Consider the following 27,775-nt stretch of genomic DNA (forward strand, 5'->3'; position numbering starts at 1 on the left):
ATGTAACTTTAGTGTCAGAAAATATCATTAAAAGTTACCCTAGTCATCTATGGCAAAGATTCTTATGTTTCCCATTTCATCTAGTCTGGTATTAGCTAGTTACGGGATAGCTAGGTCGTCAGCCAGCATGGAACAAAAGGGGGGGAAGGGTCTTTCAAAACTTTGATGCAGTTGTCAAGTCAACACATCCGTCACTGCTGCTGTGAACCGCATCACAAGAGACATGCCAAACGCGAAATATATATTTTTTTAAATGATGTCATTGACACAAAATCAATGTTGTTTGAATTGCTTTGTGCATCACTAAATTTGCTTGACATTATTTTATTGTAACACTGCTCACTGCATCCAAGTTGCTTGACATATGCGTTTCAAAGAGCTGTCAGTCAAGGCAAGCTCATGAATTTAAGCTCCGCGCCCACTCAGCCTGTCTTTTCAAACTTCCTGGTTGTTAGCCATGAGAGAAACAGTACTTTTCAGAATGACTGTTCTGAATAAGATCGTCTGCTAAATGATTAAAATGTAAACATCATTTTTTGTTGAACCCTGTTATTAAACCCTTTGGAATGACTTTGAAAGCAACAGGGAGGGATACCATGTAAGCAGTCTATGGACATTACATGTTTTGGTTTAGTCTCTGTCATTGTTTCCACATGCTAATGTTTTAGCATTTGTGGCACAAATCCCATTGAAGTCATGGGATAGATAGAAGCATTTTTAAATAATCTATAAGTAGCATTGTGGAGCTTCACAATCAATTGTAGATACTTTTTGATGTTTTGGACAATTCTTATATCGGTCCCATGACTTCAATGGGATTTGTGCCACAAATGCTGAAACAGACTGCTTACAGGGTAAGGAAGCCAATATGTATTTTCGTAATTTGGGTGAACTATCCCTTTAAGAGATCTCGCACCCATTCTCACCGCAGCCCATTGGTAGTAGTCAGTAACCAGGTTTCCATCCAACATTTTTATGCGGATAATGTACATGTTGGCAAAACAAACACACACATTAATTACAGGCCTGATGGAAACAGAAAATGTATCGGTAAACTTTCCAAATGTCGACAACAAAATACACTAGAAGAGGTGGGAATATTTTGTGTTATTAAAAATAATGATGCGTCGTTGGAAATGTCGGTGGAAACGCTTTTATGCGCAAATGTTGATATAATCATCAAATCTAAGTAAATTTGGAATTACGGGATGACATGCTGTGTGGTCCTCCCACTACGACTCGTTGGGAAAGCATGCAGTTTATTATTATTATTAGGTAAAATGAACTTTACAGGGTGGTGAAAGGTAATGAGGTTGATGCTCCATTCCAATAAATATCGAGGGTCTTATTCTGGTGACATGATGCTTGGCTGTTTGACATATAAAAAATGATCTCACTATTTTGTCCATAATAATCTCATCATGTAGGCTATATGTATCTGCGAGCTGTTGGCTAGAGTGTTCATGTAAATACCAGAGTGGACACATTCGCTACGTATATAACTGAATGTGTTTTGTGAGAAAAGCATCAGTGAAGTTGAAAATACGATGGAAACCCAGTCAACGTTTAATTCGGTACATAGGAATTTAACCACAAAATGTATTTTTATGCGCACTACTCCATCAAGCACAGGCTTTTATATGAAGCAAGTCAATTTGATGGAAACCAATTTCTGGTGGGAAAATGTGCATATCGTTTTGAAAATCTGTCGCCAATTAGATGGAAACCTAGCTAGTGACAAATATCAAAGTTACGCAAGGCTGCACGTGAGACCAAATGAATAGCTGTAGATAGATCAACTCTCCAGTAGGAGGTGTTGCCCAGCCTATTGTTTTGTTTTTTGACAGTGGATATTGTACAAATTCAACATATTTTATACAAGCTTTGTCTGTGTTAAAAAATGGTTACCATGATGACTTAATCATGTGGCTGAAATTTCACCCTCAAAACAACAGATGATTACTTTCTTCAAATCCAATGTATTTTCCACTTTTCCACAAATTATGTTGAAAAAACGTTGATTCAACCAGGTTGTGCCCAGTTGGTAGCCTAACATGAAATTAGCCAAACACAGTAGCAAGTGATTGATTCTGGCACATGGCTTTGATAATAATGTTATAAATACTGGGGGTAGTCCTAATAAAGCATAGTTTAGGCATACATTTATGCATTAAGTGGGAACATGAAATGAAAACTGCCAAGCCACATCGTCACAATTTGTAATCATAGTCCTACATCTGGGAAACCGGTTTTATTTTCTCAGTACTTAGAGTAGGGGTGCAAATCAAGTGGCTGGTACATACAGTAGAAGGCAGATGGTCTGGCCCCAAGGTGCCTAACCCATTCCGGGTTTTCCACAATGCCGTGCTCAGCCCAAGCGCAGTTCCATGCGATCTGTGATGCAGCAGCAGCTCACAGACGGTCAGGTACAGGCAGCCAGTATAGACTGGGACTTGACAACCAGTGGACCTCCTGTCGAGTTTTCATTGGCAGAAGAGAAAGCTACTATTCAAAGACGGTGAATTGTATAGGATTATACCAGGGAGTGCTTGCTGTTTTCTACCAACACAACATAAGGTAGGTTAAATGCGCAAATTAATCAATCTGAGTTTGGTTTGTTTAATTGTAAGATATTGATATAGTTGTGGGCTATATTCCTAATTGTCTACAATTTACACTGAGTGTACAAAACATTAGGAACACCTTCCTAATATTGAGTTGCACCTCTTTTGCTCTCAAAGCAGCCTTCATTTTGTTGGGGCATGGACTCTGAGGTGTTGAAAGCGTTCGACAGGGATGCTGGTCCATGCTGACTCCAACGCTTCCCACAGTTGTGTCAATTTGGCTTGATGTCCTTTGGGTGGTGGACCATTCTTGATACACACGGGAAACTGTTGCGTGTGAAAAACCAAGCAGCGTTTCTGTTCTTGACACACTCAAACCGGTGCGCCTGGCAGCTACTACCATACCCCGTAAAAGGCAATTAAATATTTTGTTTTGCCCATTCACCCTCTGAATGGCACACATTAAAAACCATAATTTAACCGGTCTCCTCCCCTTCATCGACTCCAATTGAAGTGGATTTAACAGGTGGGATCATAGCTTTCACCTGGATTCACCTGGTCTAGTCTCATGGAAAAAGCAGGTGTTCCTAATGTTTTGTACACTCGGTGTGTATATGAATTGACTGTTACTATTGAATGCTGGCTTCTCTGATTTATAAGGCTCGGCTACATTACTTTATGTTGCATTTTAATTAAACACATTTGTGGGCCATTTTCTATGGCTGATATAGATGCAAGACACATTTTTGTTGTTGCAAATATTAAAACTAAAGGGTTAAGCAAATAACGCATTACATGAAGGTTTGCTTTTTGCAGTTATAACCCATGATATAACCGATTTGTTGACGTTGATTGCATCTGTTCACACACTATAAGTGCATCAACCCTTTTCAAGTAACTGTCAAGTTTACCATTTCGTTGAATTGCTTGTTAAGTCTTGCTTGTTTGGTCTATTGAGTGAAATTACTTGCCTTTCAAGTAATAGTTGAGTCCGTCCGCAGCGTCACCGACGCCCCACGAAGTAATGTGTGAGTGAGCCGAGCGCAGCGTTATGGGACGGTGAGACGCACCTTTACGAGGCAGCCTATGCATTCAACATGGTTGGTTGGGACAACCTATTGGGATACACATGGCTTCAGATTATTCCAATGTAGACCCTGTATTGTCGATTAGCTATTTTGTTATTTCCATCATTGAGCAAGTACAGTGGTGTAAAAAAAACTTTCCTGAACCAACACTTGCACCTGACCCCCCTCGTTGCTGACAGCTACTTTATTGAGGAAAAGTAACTTAAGTAAAAATATTTTGAAGTACTACTTAAGTCGTTGCAGTATCTGTCATTTACTGTACTATTTATATTTTTGAATACTTTCTCTTCTAAACCCCAAGGCATTTTTAACTCAAATACTTCTAGTAAACTGAACTCGGAGTCAATGAAAAGTCATTATTACTTAAAATGTTTATCTGGCACTGACTCAAAACTATATTAGTCACATCAACTACATTTTAAAGTTATGATAACAAATTACTTTCACTTGAGTCCTTTTCTATTAATGGCCGAGTGCAGTCCAAAAAAAAATCTTCATTTTATGTATACATTGAACAAAACTATAAACGCAACAATTTCAAAGATTTTGCTGAGTTACAGTTCATATAATGATATCAGTAAATTGAAAAAAATCATTAGACCCTAATCTATGGATTTCAAATGACTTGGCAGGGGCGTAGCCATGGGTGGGCCTGGGAGGGCATAGCATAGGCCCACCTATTTGGGTGCCAGGCCCAGTCAATCAGAATTAGTTTTTCCCCACAAAAGGGCTTTATACTACTCAGCTCATTCTACTATTTTATTTCAGCTCATGAAATATGGGACCAACACTTTGCATGTTGCGTTTATATATATTTTTTCCACACTGAGGTTGGAATAAAAATGTCAAATTGTGAAAATTATGATAATTCCCTTTTAGTGTGACAGCTGTTTGAAAAGAACGGCTGACATTTCAGCCTGTTGTGGTGGAATGGAGTTTTGGCCTGCCCGGTGACATCACCAGGCAGTAAATGAGTTAATAGATCAATAAGAAAGAGTTCCAAACCTCTCTGCCAATAACTGCTAGTTTTCAGGTTCCCGTCCCCACTCAGACCACTCCCAGATAGTCCTAGCAATATTCTTGCTTGAGAAATTGCGCTTTGCTAAGAAGCTTTTTTGTTTTATTTTAGATTATTTTAATTGAAAACAATCACAGTAATGTACTTAATTGTTACATAGAAATGATTTGATATTGAGATAAAAAAAAAACTGTTGCATTGGACATTCAATGTATCTTTACTTTTACTCAAGTATGACAATTGAGTACTATTTCCACCACTGAGCAAGTGGCGATCAAATAGACATTGTACTAATGGATTGTAGGGGCCATGCAAGGACGAACTGATATTAGATAGACCGCATTGATAGTAATTGATAAACACTCTACAAGGGTTCACAAGATTGTGAAGATGACACCGAAGAACATGGCTGACGTTTTACATTCCAACAACCAATTGTGCTATTTTGGTTTTAAAAAAGCATTTTGTGTAACTTATTTTTTTACTTATTGTCTACATAATGTTGCTGCTACCGTCTCTTATGACCCGAAAAAATAACTTCTGGACATCAGAAAAGCGATTACTCACCGCGGACTGGAAGAAACTTTTTCCTTTAACGAGTCCGACGAGAAGGATATCCTGCTTTCACTGGAACAGGCCCAGATCCACGCCTTTTGCGTGAAGAAAAGACGCTGGAAAAGGAGACGCAGATCGGAGATCCTTCTGAGATTCCCGGGGCGAGCGAGTAAACTCCCAATGCCTTCCATTCTTCTTGCTAACGTGCAATCATTGGAAAATAAAATTGATGACCTACTATTAAGATTATCCTACCAACGGGACATTAAAAACTGTAACATCTTATGTCTCACCGAGACGTGGCTGAACGAAGATACGGACAACATAGAGCTAGCGGGATTTTCCATGCAACGGCAGAACAGAGACGCTACCTCTGGTAAGAAAAGGGGTGGGGGTATGTGTCTTTTTGTCAATAACAGCTGGTGTGCGATGTCTAATATTAAAGAAGTCTCGAGGTATTGCTCGCCTGAGGTAGAGTATCTTACGATAAGCTGCAGACCACATTATCTACCAAGAGAATTCTCATTGCCTTCTATTTACCAATACAAAACAAAGCTGGCACTAAGACCGCTCTCAACCAACTATAAGGCCATAAGCAAATAAGAAAATGCTCACCCTGAAGCGGCACTCCTAGTGGCCGGGGACTTTAATGGAGTCAAACTTAAATCAGTGTTACCAAATTTGTACCAGCATGTCACATGTGCAACCACATTTACGCCACACACAGATATGCATACAAAGCTCTCCCCCGCCCTCCGTTTGGAAAATCTGGCCATAATTCTATCTTCCTGATTCCTGCTTATAAGCAAAAACTAAAGCAAAAAGTACCAGTGACTCGCTCAATACGGAAGTGGTCAGATGTCACGGATGCTAGACTACAGGACTGTTTTGCAAGCACAGACTGGGATATGTTCCGGGATTCATCCAATGGCATTGAGGAATACACCACCTCAGTCATCAGCTTCATCAATAAGTGCATCGATGACGTCGTCCGAACAGTGACTGTACGTACATATCCCAACCAGAAGCCATGGATTACAGGCAACATCCGCATCGAGCTAAAGGCTAGAGCTGCCGATTTCAAGGAGCGGGAAACTAATCCGGACGCTTATAAGAAATCCTGCTACGCCCTCAGATGAACCATCAGACAAGCAAATTGTCAACACAGGATTAAGATTGAATCCTACTACACCGGCTATGACGCTCGTCGGATGTAGCAGGGCTTGAAAACTATTACGGACTACAAAGGGCAACCCAGATGCAAGCTTCCCAGTGATGCGAGCCTACCAGACGAGCTAAATGCCTTTTATGCTCGCTTTGAGGCAAGCAACACTGAAGCATGCATGAGAGCACCAGCAGTTCTGGATGACTGTGTGATAACGGTCTCAGTAGCCGATGTGAACAAAACCTTTAAACAGGTCAACATTCACAAAGCCGCTGGGCAAGACGGATTACCAGGATGTGTACTCAAAGCATGCACGGACCAACTGTCAAGTGTCTTCACTGACATTTTTAACCTCTCCCTGCCTGAGTCTGTAATACCTACATGTTTCAAGCAGACCACCATAGTCCCTGTGCCCAAGGAAGCGAACGTAACCTGCCTAAATGATTACCGCCCCATGGAACTCGGTAGCCATGAAGTGCTTTGAAAGGCTGGTCATGGCTCACATCAACAGCATCCTACCAGACACCCTCGACCCACTCCAATTCGCATACAGCCCCAATAGTTACACAGATGACACAATCTCAATCGCACTACACACTGCCCTTTCTCACCTGGACAAAAGGAACACTTATGTGAGAATGCTATTCATTGACTACAGCTCAGCATTCAGCACCATAGTGCCCACAAAGCTCATCACTAAGTTAAGCACTCTGGGACTAAACACCTCCCTCTGCAACTGGATCCTGGACTTCCTGACGGACCACCCCCAGGTGATAAGAGTAGGCAGCAACACGTCTGCCACGCTGATCCTCAACACTGGGGCCCCCCAGGGGTGTGTACTTAGCCCCTCCTGTATTCCCTGTTCACCCACGACTGCGTGGCCAAACATGACTCCAACTCCATCATTAAGTTTGCTGACGACACAATAGTGGTAGGCCTGATCACCGACAATGATGAGGCGGCCTATAGGGAGGAGGTCTGGCAGTGTGGTGCCAGGATAACAACCTCTCTCTCAATGTGAGCAAGACAAAGGAGCTGATCGGGGACTAGAGGGAAAGATGGGCCGAACAGGCCCCCATTAACATCGACGTGGCTGTAGTGGAGCGGGTCAAGAGTTTCAAGTTCTGGTGTCCACATCACCAACGAACTATCATGGTCCAAACATACCAAGACAGTCGTGAAGAGGGAACCACAAAACCTTTTCCCCCTCAGGAGACTGAAAAGATTTGGCATGGTCCCCAGATCCTCAAAAGGTTCTACAGCTGCACCATCGAGAGCACCCTGACCGGTTGCATCACCGGCTGGTATGGCAACTGCTCGGCATCTGACCGTAAGGCGCTACAGAGGGTAGTGCGAACGGTCCAGTACATCACTGGGGCCAAGCTTCCTGCCGTCCAGGACCTATATAATAGGCGGTGTCAGAGGAAAGCCCATAAAATTGTCAGAGACTCCAGTCACCCAAGTTATAGATTGTTTTCTCTGCTACCGCACGGCAAGCTGTACCGGAGTCTAGAACCAAAAGTCTCTTCAACAGCTTCCACCCCCAAGCCATTAGACTGCAGAACAATTCACAGAAATTGCCACCGTACAATTAACATTGACCCCTCCCTCTCCCTTTTGTACACTGCTGCTACTCGCTGTTGTTTGTTACCTACGCGTAGTCACTTCACCCAAAGCACGGGGGGAAAAAAATGTATGAAATGAAATGTATGCATTCACTACTGTAACTCGCTCTGGATAAGAGCGTCTGCTAAATGACAAAAATGTAAATGTAAATGTAAATGTACATATACAGATTGGCTCAACTAGCCTGTACCCCTGCACACTGACTCGGTACCGGTGCCCCCTGTATATAGACTCATTATTGTTATTCTTATTGCGTACTTTTTATTATTACTTCTTATTTTTGCCTACTTGGTAAATATTTTCTTCTTCTTGATCTGCACTGTTGGTTAATAAGGCTAGGCGTCCCGCTAGCGGGACAACTTCCGGTGAAACTGGAGTGTGCTCAATTCAAATAAATGGATATTAAACATTTAGGTACATACAATTGTCTTATATTGGTTAAAAGCTTAAATTCTTGTTAATCTAGTTGTACTGTCTGATTTGTGGTTGGCTTTACAGCAAAAGCATGACATGCGATTGTTTGAGGACGGCGCCTCACATCAAAATATTTTTCCACCGGCACAGGTTTCATAAATTCACAAATAGCGATTAAATATTCACTTACTTTTTGAAAATATTCCTCTGATTTGTCATCCAAAGGGTCACAGCTACAACATGTAGTGTCGTTTTGTTAGATAAAATCCTTCTTTATATCCCAAAAAGTCTGTTTAGTTGGCACCATCGATTAGAGTAATCCACTTGTTCGACATGCAGAGAAAGAAATCCAAAAAGCTACCGCTAAACTTTGTTAACCTGTCTGGGGTATGTGGGACGATTTCGTCCCACCTACGTAACAGCTACTGATATTCCAGTGGCGCGATTTTTGAATCATTAGAAATACTATTACTTCAATTTCTCAAACATATGACTATTTTACAGCTATTTAAAGACAAGAATCTCGTTAATCTAACCACACTGTCCGATTTCAAAAAGGCTTTACAACGAAAGCAAAACATTAGATTATGTCAGCAGAGTGCCCAGCCAGAAAAAATCAGACAGCCATTTTTCAAGCTAGCATATCATGTCACATAAACCCAAACCACAGCTAAATGCAGCACTAACCTTTGATGATCTTCATCAGATGACACACCTAGGACATTGTGTTATACAATACATGCATGTCTGTTCAATCAAGTTCATATTTATATCAAAAAACAGCTTTTTGCATTAGCATGTGACGTTCAGAAAACGCATAACCCCCGGCAAACTTCCGGTGAATTTACTAACAGTTTGCTAAATTACTCACGATAAACGTTCACAAAAAGCATAACAATTATTTTAAGAATTATAGATACATTACTCCTCTATGCACTCGATATGTCCGATTTTAAAATAGCTTTTCGGATGAAGCACATTTTGCAATAATCTAAGTACATAGCCCGGCATTACAGGGCTAGCTATTTAGATACCCACCCAGGTCAGCATCCACCAAAATCACATTTCCTATAAGAAAAATGTTCTTACCTTGCTTGTTCTTCATCAGAATACACTGCCAGGACTTCTACTTCAATAACAAATGTTGGTTTGGTCCCAAATAATCCATCGTTATATCCAAACAGCGACGTTTTGTTCGTGAGTTCTAGAATGCTTCTTCCCGGTTTCGCGCATGGCGCATTGGCGTGTCAAAAATGTCTAAATATTCCATTACGTACTTCGAAGCATGTCAACCGCTGTTTAAAACCAATTTTTATGCCATTTATGTCGTAGAGAAGTGATAATATTCCGACCGGGAGTATGCATTGAGCCTAAACAGCCGAATAAAATTTCTCCTCAGAAGCGACTCATGCACGCGCATCACTCAAAGGTCCTCTGAGCATCCACTTACAAAAGGCGATAATATGTTTCAACCTGAGGCTCCCTCGTAAACCTTCAGTTATTTCGCGGGCTCTGAGAGCCTATTGGAGCCCTGGGAATTGTCACGTTACAGCTAAGATCCTTACTTTTCAATAAAAAGATGCAAGACGCACGACTCCTTGTCAGACAGGGTACTTCCTGCTTGAAACCTTGTCAGGTTTTTGCCTGCCATAGGAGTTCTGTTATACTCACAGACACCATTCAAACAGTTTTAGAAAATTCAGAGTGTTTTCTATCCAAACCTGAACAATAATATGCATATTCTAGCTTCTGAGTTGGTGTAGGAGGCAGTTAAAAATGGGAACATATTTTTCCAAAATTCTCAATACTGCCCCCTAGCCCAGACAGGTTAAAACAAGTCAAAATACGTTTCTTTTTAATCCTCAGATACCCTAAAATGTAATTAAACTATAATATTTCATACGGAAAAAGTATGTTCAATAGGAAAATGATATTAGCAGGTGCGTGTCCTCTTCGTCACTCGCGCATACACAAATTTCTAAGTCCGTCCCTGTACTAAAACTCATTATTCTTCCTCGTTTTTGGAAGAAACAAGCCTGAAACCTTGAACAAAGACTACTGACACCCAGTGGAAGCCATAGGAATTGCATACTAGATTACATTTTTTCCCTATACGTTCCATTGGAAGAGCATGGGCTCTCAAAAAAAAAATTATTGTTGGTTTTTCTTGGGATTTTCTCCTACCATATCTATTGTGTTATAGTCTCCTACATTATTTTAATATTTCTACAAACTTCAGAGTGTTTTCTTTCCAATGGTACCAATTATATGCATATCCTGGCTTTAGGACCTGAGCAACAGGCAGTTTACTTTGGGCACTTCAGTCAGGCGGAAATTGAGAAAAATAGACCCTAGCCTGAAGAAGTTTTTAAGGGCTTGTAAGTAAGCATTTCACAGTAAAGTCTACACTTGCTGTATTCAGCGCATGTGGCAAATAAAGTTTGTTTTGATTTGAAGTCAAGTGGTCTTGGTGCAGTTGATTTGTTTAGGTGTTTTTTCTTATATTGAATGATTCCATTTGTATAGAAAGAACAAGTCAATTTCTTTTTGGAATAAACATAATGAATTATGCAATGGTAGTGTGTGGGTTGCTTTTGTATCAATAAGTTCAGTCTGTTTTTCTGAACAACAGCAAACAAACTATGGGATTCTTGGACCAATAGCACCTTTAAGCCTACCGCAAGCATGGTGAAGGCTACATAAACTATATTTACAGAAGTATGTGGACACCCCTTCAAATGACTGGATTTGGCTATTTCAACCACACCTACTGCTGACAGGTGTATAAACTTGAGCACATGCAATCTCCATAGACAAACATTGGCAGTAGAATGGCCTTACTGAAGAGCTCAGTGACTTTCAACGTGGCACGTCATAGGATACTACCTTTCCAACAAGTCAGTTCATCAAATTTCTGCCCTGCTAAAGCTGCCCCGGTCAACTGTATCATTAAATGTGAAGACTGTTATTTTATCAAATCAATTCTCTAGGTTTAATTATTATGTGATTAAACCTATCATGTAAACATTAACTAGGAAGTAGGGGCACCACGGAAAATGTTAAGATTACAAAGTTTGAATTTTCCGAATATAACTTTTCAGATATTTTAATATCTGATCAATTAGTCTTCTATTAATGACTTATTATTATTTCCTCAATTCTCATTACTGAACTTTGCAAACCCTTGGATATCTGCACGAACCCTAGCCAAAATCATGAATCAGCGATATACAAATTGGCTTAATTATTTATTTACTAACTAATTAAATAATCACACAGAATTACATAACAAACAGTAGATATTGGTTACTAAAAAAAAAAAAAATATGATAGAAAAGTCCCTAGTGGGCTAAGCCGATATGACGGCTTGGTAGACAAAGCTAAGGGATGGGGACTGAGACAGAGCGGGAAAGACAAAATGGATTCACTACACACAGTCTATAATTATATTAATTGAAATGCTAATCCTTTTTCACATGATCGGCCCGCTCATTCGAGAATAATTGCAATTTATATATTTACGCCCATATGTCGTTGTTGTCTTCTCTGTTGGAATCCTCAATCGTCCTGTAGAGTTCATCAGAGTCTCTGGTTAACTTTCCCAGAAGTCACAATGTCTTTCGTTGTTGTAGGTGGCTAGAATGAATACTTCAGAGTACCATTCGGAAATGTTCTCATAGTATAGATGCTTCGGCGGTTGGCAGTATTCTCGTTCTAGATTTAGGTAGTTTCTAGCTGCAGACTAGTAATTCTTAGCTTCTAGAACTTACTCTTATTTTGTAGTGATCGATAGTCTCAGTGTTTAACAATTTCTAGCCATGTAGCCAAAACTACAGCTGTATGGTCTCCGTGGCCTATAGAATTGTAGCCATTCCAATGTGGGGACTCCTGTCCCGGTGTTCTCTGACTTCTTAACCATTTGAAACATCCGGCTTACCGTGGGTCTCTGGCATGAAATGTAAATTCGGCTCACGGGTGATTTTATACTCTGGAGAAGAAAAGAGCAGTTCCATTACATTACATTTTAGCAGACGCTCTTATCCAGAACGACTTACAGTAGTGAATGCATACATTTCATACATTTTTTATTTATTTTGTAATGGCCCCCCGTGGGAATCGAACCCACAACCCTGGCGTTGCACACACCATGCTCTACCAACTTGAGCCACAGGGAAGACCAAATGCTGACGTAATGACTATGCTCACGTGGGCGTGGCCACTGACTAGTTCATCTTTATTTGAAAATCCATACTCTCCTTTAGAACATCACAAATAGTTTCATGTTAAATCACATACGTTTCACAATATTTAGATGTAAACCTGACAGCTGGGAAATGTACACTTTAAGAGATGCAGTCATGTGTGTTTCCTGTCCTTCATGAAATCACCAAATGAAACACACTTGACATGACCGTCCCCTAAGTGTCCATGGACCATTCCCACATTCTCAAAAGTAGAAATATTGTTTAGTTCTCCCATTTTGGGGATTAGGAGTTTGCACTTAGAGAACTCTTTGTTCTGGTAGACTCTTTCAATACTGCATGGCAGTTTCTACCAGGTATTTATGACCTGTCGTAAAGTCATAAAACTGTGGAGAGAGAGTGAGAGAGAGAGGGGGCTATGATCATCCCCCCAGGGCACGTCATGACAAGTTCCAAACTGCCTCTGGAAGCAACGTCAGCACAAGAACTCTTCGTCAGGAGCTTCATGAAAGAGGTTTCCATAGCCCAGCAGCCGCACACAAGCCTAAGATCACTATGTGCAACGCCAAGCGTCAGCTGGAGTGGTGTAAAGCTTGCTGCCATTGGACTCTGGAGCAGTGGAAATGTGTTCTCTGGAGTGCTGTTTCATTCATCACCATCTGGCAGTCCGACGGATGAATCTGGGTTTGGCGGATGCCAGGAGAACGCTACCTGCCCCAATGCATAATGCCAACTGTAAAGTATGGTGGAGGAGGAATAATGGTCTGGGGCTGTTTTTCATGGTTCGTGCTTGGCCCCTTAGTTACATTGAAGGGAAATCTTACAGCATACAATGACATTCTAGACAATTCTGTACTTCAAACTTTGTGGCAACAGTTTGGGGAAGGCCCTTTCCTGTTTCAGCATGACATTGCCCCCGTGTACAAAGGGAGGTCCATACAGAAATGGTTTGTTGAGATCGGTGTGGAAGAACTTGCCTGGCCTGCACAGAGCCCTGACCTCAACCTCATCGAACACCTTTGGGATGAATTGGAACGCAGACTGCAAGCCAGGCCTAATCACCTAACATCTTGCTATTGTCGTGTCTTTGGCTATGCCGGATTAAGTGATATGACATGCTAACTTATAAAATGATTTCTCTGTAATTAATATTACCTGATTAAGCTAATCATGTAAATGTAATTAACTAGAAAGTCGGGGCACCACAGAAGAACGTTTATAGAGCCGTTATCTTCCGAATAAACTCTTAAAATACTTAGTAATATTTTACATCGATAGCAGTCAATATTAACCCTTATTTTCAGTCTCATAATGAAAGTTGTAAATTCTTGGTTATCTTCACGAACCCTGGCTAACAAGTTGAATCAGCAATACAAAATTGCGTTTAATTATTTATTTACTAAATACCTAACTAATCACACAGAATTACAAATACACAGAATACGAATGACGTCATACAGAAAACGTCCCGGTGGACGTGACCTGGTTACACAAAGGAAAGGGGGTTGGGCTTGAATGAAAGAGCGGGAAGACTTAGGAACGAAGAAACAGCAGCTATGCTATCGTAAATACATTATCTTATGCATTCTAAATTACCGCCCATTTGGAAAAGGAAAATGCAATAAATATTTACTCTGAGCTGCGCTTCGGTAGATTGGTCGTAGATGCCAACAGATCTTCCTGTAAACTCTTAAGAATGTCTCTGGTGGTAAATTGGATACGTGGTGGTATCTTCGTCTGTTTGTTAGACTGGATCCGTCGTCCGTCCTTTCCTAGCCCACGTTAGCAGCGGCTAACTCAACGGCTAGGAAGTATCACTTCTGTAGTGAATAAGCTCAAAGTTCATACCAGTTCATACCATAGCTCACGCCGAGGTTGGCTTAGTTCTTATATGTGTCCTTCTAACGTAGAGGCTGCAGACCTCCCGTACTGGAACTGGTGAATGTCTTTTCGTCAAAGGCTTACATAGTGGCAGGAGGTGTTTCATCGTTTATAACCCCTGTCTCTTCACAGGGTTGGACCACTGATCGAGCAGGGCACTTTCCTTATGAAAATCCAATTCTCTCATTTGGAAGCTAAAATTACATTTAATCTCCTAACAAACAATTTCAATATCAAACATTTCAATTGCATAACAATTCCTTGTGACTCTGATAACTAGAGGGTGTATACTTTCTCAGGTACAGTTTATGTTGTCCTGTCATCAATCATAATGTCCCAGATAACAACGAACCTGACATACATACTCATTACGTTATCAAGCATATTTCCAACTGGTTTTATTATGTAAATATGGTTCCTTTCCCCATTTGTTTGATGTTCCCAGACACTCTATATTTAACAGGACAGCAGTCCTTCAGTAGGGTCAGTAAGAGAGGGGAAGGGAGAAAGGTATTTATGGGGGGGTCATAAACCTTACCCACAGGCCAACGTCATGACACTATCATTTAGCCACATAATGCTCTTGTGGCTAAATGGAAGCAAGACCCAGCAGCAATTTTCCAACATCTCGTTGAAAGCCTTCCCAGAAGAGTGGAGAATGTTATAGCAGCAAAGCGGGGAACAACTCCATATTAATGTCCATGAGTTTGGAATGAGATGTTCGACTAGCAGGTGTCCACATACTTTTGGTCATGTAGTGTACAAGTAGCTTACTTCATATCAACATGAAGTCATTAGTACAACAAATATAAATATGCTGTACATATATGAACCAATTGTTCCCATTCTGCTTTATCCAGCCAGTCAGTTTGTCCTCTTTGTCAGCGTACATAGAGTATTGTTGCAGTAATCCTGCCCCCAACGACCAAAGATGAAGATCGAATAAGACTATCGGAGTGTATGGGGAAAAAACATTTTCAGTGGCCGAGGGTCCTAAGGGCTCAACCCCCCCTCTCTATAGCCCAGGCACGGCGCTACTCTGGGGCTAGGGGGTGCATTAGCTACGTCACAAATCTGTGTAGCCCCAGTTAAGCCCCCTCAAGCATTTTAGTATCCTTTTATTTTTAAATAAAGAAATATGTCAAAGTTAATAACCAGCCATTCTGTTCCCAATCCGATCCCTGGCTGAATGCTCGTGTCGCACGTGTACCCTATGATGTGTGTGTGTGTGTGTTTGTGGAGGTGTCTGGTGTGTGTGCACGTTAGGCTACGTTATGTGATCTAACTTCTAGCTAGCTAGTCGCCCATCTCACCCCGTTGCGATGGACCATTTTCTGATCAAGAGAAAAGTGCGGGTAGAAAATGAAAATCCAGACCCAGAACCTGTCTCCGAGGGGGCCAAAGAAGAAGCGGGAGACAAGATAGATGAGTTGGAGAGAGAAACTCGTGAGCCACGATGTAAGGGAGCACCAGAGCAGTACGTCGCTGATAGCTACTCCACAGCCACCGTTAGCTGCACCGTTAGAACAGCCACCATTAGCTGCACCGTTAGAACAGCCACCGTTAGCTGCACCGATAGAACAGCCAACGTTAGCTGCACCGTTAGAACAGCCACCGCTTCCTCTGATTTAAGCCAGTCACCTGTTGAAGAACCAAGGCGCCCTCTTCTTCGACGTTATCCAGCCACAAAAGTTGGACAGCAGGATCGCTACTTCAATCGTAGATGGTATGAGGATTACAAATGGCTGGAATATTCTCTTTCAAAGGACTGTGCATGCTAGTGTGGAGCATAAATATGCAATGACAGCATGGATTGAGTGGACCATTCGAAAATAGTCCAAGAGAACAGAGTATATATTGTTTTTATTTTTCCAGGTAAGTTGACTGAGAACACATTCTCATTTACAGCAACGACCTGGGGAATAGTTTCAGGGGAGAGGAGGGGGATGAATGAGCCAATTGTAAACTGGGGATGATTAGGTGGCCGCGATGGTATGAGGGCCAGATTGGGAATTTAGTGCAATGGGATCTTTAATGACCTCAGAGAGTCAGGGCACCCGTTTTAACATCCCATCCAAAAGACAGCACCCTGCCCTGGGATATTTTTTAGACCAGAGGAAAGAGTGACTCTTACTGGCCCTCCAACACCACTTCCAGCAGCATCTGGTCTCCATCCAGGGACTGACCAGAACCAACCCTGCTTAGCTTGAGAAGCAAGCCAGCAGTGGGATGCAGGGTGGTATGCTGCTGGCATATGAGAGCAGTTGTGGAGTCATTGTGTTACACTGCATACCAGGGATTTTCACAGAGAGGAGACAGAAAAGGACATGGCTGTCAACTAGGGAAACCTCTTTGAACTTTTACAGGTCATAGGCAAATTCAACAAAACAGTTGCATAGAAAAGCTCAGATAGTCCTAGAAATGCTAAGTACAGGCATCATGATATACAGAATGAAATTCTAGACATTATGGCAAATATGATTAGGGATCAGATAAGTGGTGAAATACAAGATGCTGAACTATTTGCATTGATGGTAGCTGAGAGTAAGGACCTCAGTAAAATGGAACAAGTGTCTGTGGTGGTGTGCTATGTAAAAAATGATGTAGTTGTGGAGGAATTACTTAATTTCACTCCAGCTGACAGATTAGATGCCGAGTCGCTTTTCGCTACAATCAAAGAGACTCTTAGTAAATGTAACATTGATCACACTGCCTCTATTGCTCAGTGTTATGATGGCGTTCACAACGGGGTCCAGGAGAAATTCAGAGAAGATGTCCCTCAGGCAATCTACATTCATTGCCACACACACAGTCCACCAATCCAACAGGTTAAGTGCACCAGAATGGCTGTGGGGTTTAGATAACAGGAAGACTATGGGAGCCTTGAAGTGCCCCCTCCAGCAAAATTGAAAGACTTAGCAGCTAGTGAGAGAGAAAGAAAGAAGGAAAGAGAGTGAAAACACTAAAACAAAGGGTGTCCTGTCCCTTTACAACGCAACACTCAGAAGCAACAAGACGCACAGGGACACAGTGGTCCCAACCAAACATATGATTAATGATTAATGATTAATCAAATGCTGTGTCACAAAAAAAGAGCAAAGCTCTGATCTACTTAGAAGTAAAGTGTTGCAGTGCCACCAAAACAATCTGGATTCTGTGGATGTCCAGACTGGCAAAGTTGGCATAGCATGGTGCTTTCAATGCCAAGGTTGTGGGTTTGATTCCCACTAGGAACACCCATATTTAAACGTATGCACGCACCACCGTATGTTTTCTGAGATAAAAGCGTCTGCAAAACGGCATATCTTATTATATCACTACTGACTAAAATGTGAAGAGTGTGTGTACAGTACAGAAGCCTTCTTTCCAAGATGACTTGACCTTTGACCTCATCATAAACGCCAGGAGTGACATGTCATGAGTAAAGGTTACAGCCATTCCCTCCGGACACATCTTTCTTCTTTAATAGTATCTCATTTAATATGGGCGATATAGACCCCTCAGGGTCTGACCTAGTAGTATAAACTTTTCAGTACAAACTTTACAGTAAAGGTTATTATGATATCACTTAGTGCTGAGCACGAATATTACCCACATACAGTTACACAAATCAGCAACCATTTCTATTTTACGTCATTGCTGGCTTCGGAGACGAGCACAAAACCCTTTAAAAAAAGTATCTTGGAGGCTCGGGAATCACCCAATTAAACCCAAACAACACAATACATTACGCAATACATTATTATGGAGTGAAAACAGGGAGACCAAAAACGGTTATTCCAGCCACATCACAGAGACAGAAATGGGGCAAAGAGAAACGAAAGAATGTGAAAGGGCAGCAGCTGTGGAAGATGAAATATTTTTTTAAATATTCAAAATACTTATCCCCCTACAAAGCATTCTCTGTAACCTGTGTGCATTGGATATTTTGGCATCACAGAAGACACTCAGGTTACCAGTTGACCATAGAATGGCTGCGATCCGCTAGTGAATTTAACTACACACTCTTAACCTAAACACACCCAGGGTGTCTTCAGACATGAAATTAGATTCAACTCTGATGAATGCAGGCAGCTTAGCTATCGAAATACTGATTTTTATTCAATGTATTGCATTGGAGACATAAGAGTGTGCAGTGTCCACAGACATCAACCACAAACCAATTTCTAATCAGGATAGGGACCTGGATGCACACAACCATCCTCATATTCCTGATCAGTGTGTAGCACAGAAGTGTAGCTGGCCAGAGACAGACGGATTCTGATTCCACTCTAGCTTTCTTTCCTGATCTCGATCCCAAAGGGAGATTCTCTGCTCTGTGTAATGCTGCCCCTTTGATTAATTACACAGGCCTGATCCTAGACCAGTTATGGAGTGCTCTGTCATGATGACACTGCAAAACATGGAGGATGAAGAAACAGAACAGCATTGACCCCCAGAGGACCTTCTGTGACAGTTCTGTTTTGTCCAATAACACCACCAGTAGTTGTGATGGTAATAGCGCCCATTGCAGCAAAACAGCCCATAGGCCTACATGCACAATGCAATTTACAGCAGGATGAATGAAAGCCATTGGGAAGCATGTAGAAGACCATGGAGAGGAGGTATCCAACCCAGTGCATCATTAACTGATAAGCCAGGCAAGATGAGAGGTGAGGAGAGTGGGTAATTGCTACATGCTACATCCCATGATGCCACAGCAGACAACAACATGCAGTGATAAGATGAACAGAAGAATGTTCCTTAACGGGGGAAGCAGATTGCACCTAGTGCTTAAGAGTGTTGGGCGAGTAACCAAAAAGGAGCTGGATCGAATCCCCGAGCCGACTAGGTGAAAAATGTATCGATGTGCTCTCGGGTAAGGCACTTAACCCTAACTGAGCGACTTACAGGCAGGCAGAACAGGAGGATTCCACAGATTGTTGGGGGAAATGGTTTGCCGCTCTCAGAGATAAGACACTGTTAGGAAGGCCTGTGTTCTGCTTCTCCGCTTAGAGAGGCGAGCTGGGGTGAACGGAAATAATTGAAAAGTATTATTAAATATGCTACTTGTTCTGGGCCAAATTAACTCAAACCGTGTGAAACCATGTGAATTACAATATGGCTGCTGTGTCACTCACTTCTTCCTCTATGTGAGTGCTCACCGTCTCTCTGTTACAGACACTGCGACAGCCCTGAATAACTACTGTATATGCATGTGACTGTTTGTTCATTTTCGCCTCATTTTGTTTTCCCCTTTCTATGTACTTATCTTTTGAGATTTTATCTGACATCCTGCTCTAGATTTTATCCATCCTTTAAATTTGTTTCATGTTTTTCTCTCCTCACTGTCAAAATAATATTTCCTTCTTCTGGGTTCAGTTCCTCCACTTAACGCATGCTGTCCTTGTCCTTTCAATAAAAGCAGATATGGCACAGATCACATTCAATATAAATTTAGATTTTAATTGAATTTGGCCGAAGAATATTCAACAAAATGTGACTCACCACCTGGATTCGGTCTTATGTAGCAACATTTTAATTTCTGTTTTTTACATTGGACAAAAGTAGAGATTCAGAGCTACAAAATGGTATATCACACACTGCATTTGACAATGAGAAAGTAATTCTGCTTTGAAAGTTGATCAACTTGTAAACTCACTTTTGAGAAAACCGTCTTTCAATGTTTTGGTACTAATATTGGAGAGCCCTTCTTTGTCAACACCCATTCAGCATTGTTCACACCCTCTTAAGCCTTAGCACCACCGATCTCTTTAAGGGTTGATCTGAGCGTTCTGTACTAACTTGCCAACTACTTCCAGACATCTAAGAGAGAGAGAACAGCTCACTGAACATTACTCGCTCGAGCAGAGCCAGCTGGTACAGTATGTTATCCAGAGCGTTGGTGACTGCAACTGTGTTGTCAGATTGTCTGTTGTCAGAGCGTTTCGCTTCAGAGCGCACACTGGACGTTCTGGCCAATATGTAGGTTTGTTCCGAAAGCTCTGACCTCACAACGACAGTCAAGCACCCAAGCTAACTGGCTAACATTGGCTAGCTACTTCCAGACAGATAAGGAGAGAACACCCCACTCTGACCATTTTACTCACCCCAGCAGAGCTGGTTTGGCAGTTTTCATGTTATCCAGAACATTGGTGACTGTAACTGTGCAGCTGGCAACAAATTGAATTATGCTTTGTTGACGACGTTTACTGACACAGGACATATTCAACGGGTGTTGAGCATTCAAACATTCATCAGTTATTCTGTGATCTGTCACACTAAGACTAGAGTCTTTTGTTAAGAAATGTAGCTAGATAGCTAGCTATGTAAACAATGAATCCCAACACACAACGTAACTTTAGTTAGCAAGCCAGCCAGCTAACGTTGGCTAGCTAGCTAACAGTACACTAACTTGAAATGAAAATACGTAGTAAAATTAGAGTGGAGTCTTTTATTAAGACATGTAGCTAGCTAGCTAGTTAGCTAGCTAAACAATGGACTATAATCACAACTCATGACATTACTACCCTGCATGAATTTGCAGGTAGCTAACCAACCAGGTTCTATGACTATAACTAATCAAGCAAATGTGTCAGAGATACGAAGAATAAGATCATACACATAATGTTAACTAGTGACCCAGCCAGCTAATGTTAGCTAGCTAATAGTACACTTGAAATGAAACCACTTTCTGTCAAAATTAGAAATGTGTAATATCTGAAAATGTAGCTAGCTAGGCTATCTTACCAGTATACATCATGATTGGACGCATCTCCTGTGTGATGCCATGCATGGTTGCCCTTAGTTTGACGAGGTAATCCAGACTGGTGTTTTCTACATCTCATTAGCTATCATACTCAAATTCCACTGATTTTAAAACTCCAGAAAGTGGAGAGCATACACATAACATTAGCTAGCGAGCCAGCTAACTGGTTTTAACTTGACATTAGGTTTATGCAGTTTTACTACGTGATACATTTTAAAAAAGCCATGTTTGACACTTTTACTTAGACATACTGACCAGCTCCAATAGACAGACGCGTGCTATATGGCAAACCAATCCAAACTCATCTCTCGGCATGTCCAGCCCACTCATTATCTTAGCCAATCATGGCTAAGGGGAAGGATGCTACTTTTTTCTGTGGCTAAACCAACTAGGCTCGTAATTTAACAATTTTATTGATATTTATAGATGGCTTACAAGTTTGATATTAAGGCACTTGAAAGTTCACATGTTCGAGAAGGCTTTTCTGCCCAAAAACACATTTTGATAAAAAAAATGTTTACGTTATAACAGCTCTCCTGTGAAAACGTGACTTGCAACATAGGACGAGTTTCCTGAATTGGGTCACAAATAGCTATAAGGCTAATACAAGTGACCACAAGGCAATGACAAAAACGTCTTTCACGTGCAAAGGTGAAAGACTTCAGCACCGGACAGCGCTCATGCACTGCATGGGCACTGTCCGGTGCTGAAGTCTTTCAGCAATAACAACACAATACATCCAAAATGCGACAACAACAAGAAGTGCATTTATTCCATATGCATAATAAGACAACTGTGCATTGGTAATAATGTTTCTGATGAAATGGTTGCTACAACGTCAGAAATGCAATTAATAATATCCAAATTCCAGCCACAACGAGAAGTGCAATGCATTTAGCCTATGCCTGTTAACTGTAAACACACTTGTAAAACAAACTGGCTATCATCACAATCTTAGTGATTATATTTCTATAGCAAACAAAAATAACTTGTAGGCCGATGATATACAGTTGAAGTCGGAAGTTTACATACACTTAGGTTGGAGTCATTAAAACTTGTTTTTCAACCCCTCCACAAATTTCTTGTTAAATTAAATTATTCTTCGCGAGGCTTTGAAAAACCTCCCTGGTCTTTGTGTTTGAAATTCATTACTCGATTGAGGGACCTTACAGATAATTGTATGTGTGGGGTACAGAGTCATTAAAACCTGTTGAGGACAGACGTTTCGCTAGCGGAACGCCTAGCCAATATCCAATGGAACAGCGTGGCGCGAAATACAAAAACCTAAAAAATCCTATAATTTCAATTTCTCAAACATACGACTATTTTACACCATTTTAAAGATACACTTCTCCTTAATCCAACCACATTGTCCAATTTCAAAAAGGCTATACAGCGAAAGCAAAACATTAGATTATGTTAGGAGAGTACATAGACCAAAATAACCACACAGCCATTTTCCAAGCAAGCATATATGTTACAAAAAACCAAAACACAGCTAAATGAAGCACTAACCTTTGATGATCTTCATCAGATGACACTCCTAGGACATTATGTTATACAATACATGTATGTTTTGTTCAATGAAGTTCATATTTATATCCAAAAACAGCATTTTACATTGGCGCGTGACGTTCAGAAAATATATTCCCACCAAAAACTTCCAGTGAATTTACAAAAATACTCATCATAAACGTTGACAAAATACATAACAATTATTTTAAGAATTATAGATACAGAACTCCTTTATGCAACCGTTGTGTCAGACTTTAAAATAGCTTTACGGAGAAAGCACATTTTTCAATATTCTGAGTACATAGCTCAGCCATCACGGTGAGCTATTCAGACACCTGCCAAGTTCGGGGCAACCTAAACTCAGAATTAATATTAGAAATATGCTCTCACCTTTGCTGATCTTCGTCAGAATGCACTCCCAGGACTGCTACCTCCACAACAAATGTTGTTTTTGTTCAAAATAATCCATAGTTATGTCCAAATGCCTCCGTTTTGTTTGTGCATTCAGGTCAGTATCCAAAGGGTAACGCACGAACACAAAAAGTCAAAATGTTCCATTACCGTTCGTCGAAGCATGTCAAACGCTGATTAAAATATTTTTTTATGGTATTTTTAATGTAAAATTGCGATAATATTCCAACCGGACAATAGCGTATTCATTCAAGGAGAAAAATAAAAAACAGTGTGCTCGCGGAACCACGCATATCCAATCCCTTTGTTGCCAGGCAGACCACTCAGTAACTGAACTCCTATACTCTGCCCAGTGACAGGAGAAGGCTCAAACCACTTTCTGAAGGCTTTAGACAGTCAATGGAAGCCTTAAAAGTGCAACGTAACAGCACAGATACTGTAGTTTCGAAAAGGACTAGAAAGAACTACAATTCTCAGATCCTCCACTTCCTGGTTGACTTTTTCTCAGGTTTTTGCCTGCCAAAAGAGTTCTGTTATACGCACAGACACCATTCAAACAGTTTTAGAAACTTCAGAGTGTTTTCTATCCAAATCTACTAATAATATGCATATTCTCGTTTCTGGGCAAGAGTAGTAACCCGTTTAAATCGGGTACGTTGTTTCATCCGGCCGTGAAAATACTGCCCCCTATCCATATCAGACTATAGTTTTGGCAAGTCGGTTAGGACATCTACTTTGTGCATGACACAAGTAATTTTTCCAACAATTGTTTACAGACAGATTATTTCACTTATAATTCACTGTATCACAATTCCAGTGGGTCAGAAGTTTACATACACTAAGTTGACTGTGCCTTTAAACAGCTTGGAAAATTACATAAAATGATGTCATGGCTTTAGAAGCTTCTGATAGCCAAATTGACATCATTTGAGTCAATTGGAGGTGTACCTATGGATGTATTTCAAGGCCTACCTTCAAACTCAGTGCCTCTTTGTATGACCTCAGAAAAAGAATTGTAGACCACAAGTCTGGTTCATCCTTGGGAGCAATTTCCAAACACCTGAAGGTACCACATTCATCTGTACAAACAATAGTACACAAGTATAAACACCATGGGACTACGCAGCCGTCATACCACTCAGGAAGGAGACGCGTTCTGTCTCCTAGAAATGAACGTACTTTGGTGCAAAAAGTGCAAATCAATCCCAGAACAACAGCAAAGGACCTTGTGAAGATGCTGGAGGAAACAGGTACAAAAGTATCTATATTCATAGTGAAACGAGTCCTATATCGACATAACCTGAAAGGCCGCTCAGCAAAGAAGAAGCCACTGCTCCAAAACCGCCATAAAAAAGCCAGACTATGGTTTGCAGCTGCACACGGGGACAAAGATCATACTTTGGTCTGATGAAACAAAAATAGAGCTGTTTGGCCATAATGACCATTGTGATGTTTGGAGGAAAAAAGGAGAGGCTTGCAAGCCGTAGAACACCTTCCCAACCGTGAAGCACAGAGGTGGCAACATCATGTTGTGGTGGTGCTTTGCTTTAGGAGGGACTGGTGCACTTCACAAAATAGATGGCATCATAAGGTAGGAAAATTATGTGGATATATTGAAGCAACATCTCAAGACATCAGTCAGGAAGTTAAAGCTTGGTCGCAAATGGGTCTTTCAAATGAACAATGACACCAAGCATACTTCCAAAGTTGTGGCAAAGTGGCTTAAGGACAACAAAGTCAAGGTATTGGAGTGGCCATCACAAAGCCCTGACATCAATCCTATAGACAATTTGTGGGCAGAACTGAGAAAGCTTGTGCGAGCAAAGAGGCCTACAAACCTGACTCAGTTGCACCAGCTCTGTCAGGAGGAATGGGCCAAAATTCACCCAACTTATTGTGGGAAGCATGTGGAAGGCTTTATGAAACATTTGACCCAAGTTAAAATTTTTAAAAGGCAATCCTACCAAATACTAATTGAGTGTATGTACACTTCTGACCCAGTGGGAATGTGATGAAAGAAATAAAAGTGCAATAAATCATTCTCTCTGCTATTATTCTGACATTTCACATTCTTAAAATAAAGTGGTAATCCTAACTGACCTAAGACAGGGAATTTTTAAATGTCAGGAATTGTGAAAAACTGAGTTTAAATGTAGTTGGCTAAGGTGTATGTAAACTTCCGACTTCAACTGTATGATAAACCGAGTAGCAGCAGTATACTGTACATGCTGATTGTATGTGAGTGCATGTGTGTAGAGTCCGTATAAATGTGTATGCATGTTATGTGTGTGTATGAGCAAATTAAGTGTGTGTGTTGGAGTGTCAGTGTGCGTGTGTGTGTGTAAAGTCCTGTGAGTGTGCATAATAAAATAAAATGCAAGGGTTAACTCAGATAGTCCGTGTAGCCATTTTGTTAGCTATTTAGCAGTCTTATGTCTTTGGGATAGAAGCTGTTCAGGAGCCTGTTGGTGTCAGTCTTGATGCATCGGTGCAGTTTGCCGTGTGGAACCAGAGAACAGTCTATGGCTTGGGTGGCTGGAGTCTTTAAGAATTTTCCGGGCCTTCCTTTCACACCACTTGGTATAGAGATCCTGGATGGCAGGGAGCTGGGTTGTCCACGCCACCCTCTGTAACACCATTTTAATCAAGGGCGGTGCTGTTGCCATACCAAGCAGTGATGCAGCCAGCCAAGATGCTCTCAATGGTGCAACTGTAGAGCTTTTTAACCTCTGTCACGCCTTGTTCATGACTGTGCGCGTGTGGACCATTTTAAGTCCTTAGTGATTTGGACACAGAGGAACTTGAATCTCTCGACCAGCTCCACTGCAGCCCCATCGATGTTGATAGGAGCGTGCTTGCTGTAGTCCACAATCAGCTTCTTGGTCTTACTGACATTGAGGGAGAGGTTGTAGTCCCGGCGCCACACTGTCAGGTCACATCCCTCCTCCCTGTTTGTCTACTACCATCGTGTCGTCAGCAAACTTGATGATGGTGTTGGAGTTGTTTGTAACCACCCAGTCATGCATGAACAGGGAGTACAGGAGGGGAGTAAGCACACACCCCTGTGGGGCCCACGTGTTGAGGGTCAGCGTGCCGGAGGGGATGTTGCCTACCCTTACCACCTGGGGTCGGCCCGTCAGGAAGTTCAGGATCCAGTTGCAGAGGGAGGTGTTCAGTCCCAGTGTCCTAAGCTTGGTGACAAACTTGGATTGGAGGGGACAATGGTGTTGAATGCTGAGCTTTAGTCACACATAGATATTCCTCTGATCTAGGTGGGCGAGGGCAGTGTGGAGTGTGGAGTGCAATTGAGATTGCATTGTCTATGGATCTGTTGGGCCGGTATGCCAATTGGAGTGGGTCTAGGGTGTATATGGGATGACGGAGTTGATGTGTGCCATAACCAGCCTTTCAAAGCACTTAATGATTACAGATGAATCAATCATTGTGGAATTAAGTCTTAGAGTTCTTAGGAAAAGTAATGATGGTGGTCAGCTTAAGACATGCAGGGATTACAGACTGGAACAAGGAGAGGTTGAAAATGACCGTGAATGTGCCTGCCAGCTGTTCTGTGCACTCGAGCGCAGTGGAAGTCTCAACCTATTGTTCACCCGACTTGGAATACCTGATGGTCAAATGCAGACCCTTCTACCTCCCGAGGGAGTTTTCAGCTGACTGTTGTATACATTCCCACTCAGGACAAGAAAAATAACAAGCTGGCACTCAACGAACTGTGCAAGGCTATAAACAAGGAGGAAAACTTTTCGAACTGTACTGCTTTTCTTGTTTGCCGGCAATTTTAATTCCACGTCATTAAGACTTGATGCCCAACTTCCATCAACACGTCACGTTTGAATTGTTGAACTGAGTTGAACTTTAGCGACTGTAACAAAACCCCTGTTCACAAGAAGACATACAGACTGCTTTTATAGTGGAGTAAACCACCACCTGTGAGAGTGAAACTCCCCCTAGCCCAGCAGATCCCATCAAATCTATCTTATATAATCATATTTACACACTGTTAGGTTAATACTCAATGCCCTCTGAGGTTGTCAGTCTGTCTGTGAAGACTGAGCTTCTGCACTTCAGCTCTCTACACAGTAGTCTGTAGACTTGTTAGGCAGTAGTCAATAGGCACCCTAGACAGTAGTCTGTGGACTTGCTAGGCAGAAGTCTATAGGCTCTCTAGGCAGTAGTCTGAAGACTCGCTAGGCAGTAGTCTGTAGATTAGCTAAGCAGTAGTCTATAGGCTCTCTAGGCAGTAGACTTGCTAGGCAGTAGTATATAGGCTCTAGGCAGTAGCCTGTAGACTTGCTATGCATTAATATATAGGCTCTAGGCAGTAGTCTATAGACTTGCTAGGCAGTAGTCTGTTTGTCTCGCTACTGTAGGTAGTAGTCTAGTCTTTCTGTGTGCTGCTGTAGTGAATCCGCAGGCTTTAAATCACTGTTATTAAATGTCACTGTAAAGAGCTTGTTTACAGTCTCTACTTCCCCTTAGTGTTCCCAGACAGACAGTGAGCTTCTGTGGGGGTTGCAGCTGTTTTTCGCCTACAGGTCTGATGCGCCGGAGGCTGACAAGGCCCACAGAG

The 27,775-nt window shown here is 41.5% G+C and overlaps 1 protein-coding gene across 3 annotated transcripts in view; it reads left to right on the forward strand.

Annotated features, from left to right (window-relative positions):
* Window positions 1–2,197: 2,197 nt before the first annotated feature.
* The window catches only part of LOC115154326 (disks large-associated protein 1-like), a 297,949-nt gene continuing 272,371 nt past the window's right edge, over window positions 2,198–27,775 (forward strand). For all 3 annotated transcript variants that reach the window (XM_029700440.1, XM_029700451.1, XM_029700458.1), the window contains exon 1: window positions 2,198–2,577. The gene's annotated coding sequence lies outside the window, so the exon portion shown is untranslated. The remainder of the gene's footprint in view (window positions 2,578–27,775) is intronic.

Source organism: Salmo trutta, chromosome 2 (assembly GCF_901001165.1).
Source record: "Salmo trutta chromosome 2, fSalTru1.1, whole genome shotgun sequence".
NCBI classification, from domain to species: domain Eukaryota; kingdom Metazoa; phylum Chordata; class Actinopteri; order Salmoniformes; family Salmonidae; genus Salmo; species Salmo trutta.